Source organism: Pseudorasbora parva, chromosome 2 (genome assembly GCF_024679245.1).
Source record: "Pseudorasbora parva isolate DD20220531a chromosome 2, ASM2467924v1, whole genome shotgun sequence".
NCBI classification, from domain to species: Eukaryota; Metazoa; Chordata; class Actinopteri; order Cypriniformes; family Gobionidae; genus Pseudorasbora; species Pseudorasbora parva.
This window is the reverse complement of record NC_090173.1, coordinates 13955389-13961352: the sequence shown is the minus strand read 5'-3', so window position 1 is coordinate 13961352 and position 5964 is coordinate 13955389. Positions and strand designations below refer to the sequence as shown.

The following is a 5964-nucleotide window of genomic DNA, read 5'->3' as shown; positions in this document are numbered from 1 at the left end:
GGAAGAACACTGGGGTACAAGCCGCAGGTGGATTTTTAACCCCAGGGGGTCGCAAGCATGACAAGGGAAGACACCCGCTCAGGGAGGCTTACGGTGGAAATACTCAGAGTGGAGTGTGCCCTGACCCCAAGGGGGCATGGGCGCCCCTGCTGCTGGTAAGCCAAAACAATGGTGTCCACTATCCAGTGAGACAACCTTTGCTTTGAGAGAGCCTTCCCTTTCACCTTCCCACCATAACAGACAAAGAGCTGGTCTGAGGTCCTGAAACACTGCATCCTGTCTACGTAAGCGCGGAGGGCGCATACTGGACAGAGCAGTGCCAAGGCTGGGTCTGCCTCCTCCAAAGGCAGCGCTTGCAGGTTCACCACCTAGTCTCTGAATGGAGTGGTGGGAACCTTGGGCACATATCCAGGCCGGGGTCTCAGGATCACGTCAACAGAAAATGCCTGCAGGTCCCCTACCCTCCTGATGGAGGCCAGTACGGTCAGGAGCGCTGTATTCATCGACAAAAACTTAACATCTACTCACCGCAAAGGCTCAAATGGGGCCCTCTGCAGTTCACTTAGAACTACTGAAAGGTCCCAAGAGGGTACGAGAGGAGCACGAGGAGAATGTAGTCTCCTCGCACCCCTGATCCGTGAGAGCTCGTCGGCTGCACGGTTCAGGATCCCCGGGATATAGACAGGACGAAGGGACCTCAGACGCTTCTGACTCCATAACACAAGATGGCTGGCGAGTTGAGACATGCAGCGGGAGCGTAGATCACCCTGGTGATTGATGTATGCTACAACGGCCGTGTTGTCCGACCTGACTCGTACGTGTTGACCCTTCAGCAACGCTAGAAAGCGTTGCAGGGCGAACCGTACTGCCAGCAATTCGAGGCAATTGACATCCAGGAGCCCGCGGCTGCATGTCCATTGCACATGGCACCCCAACCCATAGTGGAAGCATCTGTTGACACAACAACATGCCAGGAAACTCATTCTAAGGGCACACCTGCCCATAGAAAGCTGAGGTTCGATCACTGGGTGAGTGTCTGTCTGCAGGCCCGAGTCACTGGGACCCGGAGCGTGCCAGACTGCCATGCCCATCTCGGGACTCGATCGCGAAGCCAGTGCTGAAGCGGTCTCATATGAAGCAATCCGAATGGCGTCAGCACGGCTGTGGATGCCATATGCCCCAGGAGCCTCTGAAACAGTTTCAGTGGAACCGCACTCTTGCACTCTAACTGACGGAGGCAAGTCAACAGTGACTGCGCGCGCCCGCTGGTAAGCTGCGCGCACATGGCGACTGAGTCTATCTCCATACCGAGAAAAGAGATCCTCTGCACGGGGCAGAGTTTGCTCTTCTTCCAGTTGACCCGAAGGCCCAGACGAGCTAAGTGGTGGAGAACCAGGTCTCTGTGTTCGCACACCCACTCCCGAGAGAGTTCAGGACGCGAACCCCTTGCTGCCTGAGTGGCGCAAGGGCTGCCTCGACAATCTTCGTGAAGACGCGAGGGGACAGAGCTAGCTCAAATGGGAGTACAGCATACTATTATGCCCTTCCTTCGAACGCAAACTGCAGGAACGGTCTGTGTCGCGGAAGGATGGACACATGGAAGTACGCATCCTTCAGGTCGATCGCTGCAAACCAATCACATGGACGAACGCTTTCGAAAAGGCGTTTCACAGTCAACATTCTGAACGGAAGCCTGTGAAGGGATCGGTTCAGGACGCGAAGGTCCAGGATTGGCCGTAACCCACCGGTGTAGTTATGACACTACATACTTCTAAATAATTATAAGCATGGACTTCAATATGAAAGTAACATTGAACAGAACAGATATGTGCAATGAATATACATACACACAAGGTATTTATGTTAAATCAATATATAGGCCAGTAAAACTGTGTCCCGAATGGCAACATGAGAAATTATATATATTTATACACATATACAGCTCTGATTTTTTTTTCCAGAGCTAGCTATAGTTTATATATATATATATATATATATATATATATATATATATATATATATATATATATATATATATATATATATATATATATATATACACATACACACTGTTATAATAAGAATATCACTATTGTTATAATAAAATATTAATTATAATAAAAAATAAAAAAACATGCAAACTAAGTTTATTTTAACTAGACAAAAGATTGGTTGTCATAAAATCGTAATGGGTGTCAATAAAACCTATATAATTGAACAGCTCGATTGTGGTCTCAGCCCCCTTGATAACGTGCATGTAAGTTAGCCGCGATACACAAGCTGCACGATTAAGTTGTTTATCGAAACAAACCAAACCATTTGTAAATCTGTCAAGATTTCAGCGAGATAAGAGTATTTATGTTCGTACAGATCACTCATTTTACATCACTCATCTTATGTCACAGCTTTCAAAGATAAATCTCAGCAGTTCAAACTACACGTAGATATGTATTTGAATTTAAAGATATTGATCAATCTTCATGCTGAAAAAATGCTGAAATAAAACTATTTATTATTACAAGCAAACTATAACCATCGTCAAGTATTCAGTAATGCTGTTACAAACATTCATACAGTGGTCTTTCTTGTGAATTTAAAACGAGGTCCAAGACTAGATTGACCACATGATCGGTGGACGTCAGCCAGTGGCAGAAGACAGAAAGAACTTACCATAAACAGATGCTGTGATCCACGAAACAGAGATTTGCAAACATAGTACCCCTTGGTACCCCCCATCAGACCACCTGTGACGTTCACCTGAACGGATACCTCATCAAGAAGGTCTGGCTCCAATACGAGCATGCTGTGTTCTTGATTATGTGTTTGCACCATTTATTATTGATCAGTTGTGTTGTTTTGTGCAGGGAACCAGTGTGATCGCACTACTGGTATCTGTATTAAGGGATGAAAATGAGTGGGAAACTCCTGACAGCTTCAACCCAAGACACTTCCTAAATAAGCAGGGAGAGTTTGTCAAAAATGACGCCTTCATGCCCTTCTCTGCAGGTGCAGTGGACTTCTAAATCACCAATTATATTATGCCCTAAGAGGTGATGTTTGTTAATCCTTTGCTTATTATTATTATTATTATTATTATTTTATTTTTTCAGGCCGCAGGGTTTGTCCTGGAGAAAGTTTGGCCAGGATGGAGCTCTTCCTGTTCTTCACTTCCCTCCTTCAGCATTTCCGCTTCACTCCTCCTCCTGGAGTGTCTGAAGATGATCTGGATCTCACACCAGTTGTGGGCTTCACCCTGAACCCGACCCCCCACAAACTTTGTTCAGTAAAGTGGTCTTGAAGTAATATGCACTGTTACATATTAACTTTTATTGGACTGACACTGTCATTTTGTGTGTGTGTGTGTGTGTGTGTGTGTGTGTGTGTGTGTGTGTGTGTGTGTGTGTGTGTGTGTGTGTGTCACATTCAATGTTTATTAGATGCTTCCTTTTAGATAGCATAGTACCTTTGCTCTTCTTATGTAAGAAGAATATATAAGAATATGTGTAGTATGTAAAGATATTCATACATTCACATAGATAGAAACATAATCAATGTTTATTTTTTTACTATTTGTAGTATGGACACTACAGGTTTTCATGTGGGGTTGAAAGGTTTACAAGTGTAAGATAAAAATATACACCTGCAAAATTCACAGCAAGCAAATTGTAGAAAAACACTGTAACCAGCATTTTACCGTAAAAAAAAGCAATGTACCATGAAACCAAAAAGTCAGATATAAGTTAATTTCACTCTGATATTGCACTTAGTACAAACAAAGTTATGTGAACTCAATAAAACAACAGTAAATGCTGAAATTAAGTTTTATTTATGCTAAAAATTAAGTGTATTTTTTCACACATGGATATAGAAGAAATCTGTTAGTGTTGTTACACTAAATCAGTTGCAATTGTTAGTTTCATTTTCATGGACTTTTAGATTGTTTTCAGAAAGTGGTCCTTCGTTTCAGTTTCTTGCTACTCATCGGTTTCCATTAAGCCACATTTCCACGTTTCCTTTCCCCAGGAACTAGGAACTTGGGGGTGGTGTACTCTGTTGTTTTGACTGCAGAAACCAAGGTCTAAATGAAGTTCTGGGTAAACATTTCCCCCTCAGAACGGCCCTGCTCACAAGGTAGCACTTTTTCAAAGTTAAGGAACTTTCGGGAACTTTTCGGAACTTTAGTTAATCTAGTAGTTTCTCATCTTCACTCAGTGTTTGTCCAGTGTTTATTGTTAAGGTGGTCAAATAAAAAGGTAAAGGGGAGTAACATTAACATAAGAGAGTTCCATGTCTGCAGGCATAACGAAGCTAAATGAGGTGTAAAGGCACGGAGACAACACTAAGCGAAATTGCCAAAAGTGTTTATTTACAAAAGAAATGAAGTTAAGTAATAATTCTTACAATAATAATAATAATAATAATAATAATAATAATAATAATAATAATAATAATACAAATAACAATAATAATACTGAGAATAATAATATACATATACAGAAGAGGAAACAAAACAAAGGAACAATTGGCAACCAAGAAAAATCACAAAAAGATACAACGAGTAATTAGGAGAAGGAATGTGGGTAGCTTCCAGCTTCAAAATGATAGAAATAAACAAAAGAAAACTCTACACTAACATATGGCCCAGTCTCAAACCTAACTACCAAAAGGAAGTATAAAACAAATTTGCATCTCAGACGCCTAGTAACTACTCAAACGCATAAATACAAAGAGTGGAACTCGCTCCTAAACTAGTGTGTCTAATACAGAGTAAATCCTACATGTGCACAACGTATATTGTGCAAACTTCTTACCTGTCACTTTTTCCAACCTCTTTCAAATAGTACCATAACAGAGGGATAAGCATGTGTAAATTGCTTAATTTCTAAACATTCTGTGGAAATTACTGTGATTTTTGTTAAACTCTGTTTTAAATCATCATCGTCTTCGTTCCTCTTTTTGTATGTCTGCACCCTTGCTGACATGTTTAATGTTCTGTTGGGATTTGAAGGGTTTCTGTTAGCTGAGTTTCCCCCACCGAAGACAGGCTGTGTCAGTTGCAATACAATCAAGTCGCTTTCATAGTACAATAAAACAAGCATTACATTCAACAGAGTGTGATGCGCCAACGGCATTATGTGAACAGTCTAGCAGTGATGATGAAGAGAACTCTGCAGGTCAGCCTGATGCCTTGCCGGTTGGATTTGAAAGACCCTTAGGAGAGTGAAAGGGCTCAGATGATGGCAGAGATTGATCTGTTAAGGAGAGAGAACGACAAGAGAGACACTGCTCAGGAAATTTTTTCAAGACAACGCCTTAGTGTCAAAGCAGTAAAAGAAGATGACCTCAAGTGCAAAAACATGACAGGGCTTACCTGGCTAGTGTTTTCATGCTTGCATGAATAGTTCTTTTCAGAGAGGCTGTTTAAATTGCACATGCAGGACCAGCTCTTTCTGACCCTACTGAAACTGAAGCTGAATCCATCTGTTGCCCTCCTTAGCCAAATTCTGCACAAAGGACATTCTACTCTCCAGGACATGTGCGATATTGTGAGATGGATCAGCATCATGTACATTCCTATAATTATTATATTGTATTGTTCTGTGTTCTCCCCACGGAAAGTGCAACCCAGCGTACAAAGGATATTACTCGGTCTTTAACATTTGTTTGTTTTTTTTCCACATTTTTCACAAATGGTAACCAGGTAATAAACCTGAAATAATAAGAAATACAATATTTCATTTTACTGTTCATACTACAAACAATGACAACAAACAACAATAAATAACATTAATCAAAATACAAATATATTATACTATAATAATCATCATCATCTCATAATTTATGTACATGCTTTACACTTAAAACAGTATGCACCATATTCAAGTCCTACCATATGCCTGTGCAAGATGCATGCAGTCTTTTCTGCAAGCAGGAAACCACTAGCCTAGAAATCGTCTCAGTTAC

General features: G+C 41.3%; 1 pseudogene; it reads left to right on the top strand.

The window, feature by feature from the left end:
* The first annotated feature begins 1596 nt into the window (after positions 1 to 1596).
* Positions 1597 to 3681, top strand: LOC137089470 (cytochrome P450 2K6-like; annotated as a pseudogene).
* Positions 3682 to 5964: the final 2283 nt, after the last annotated feature.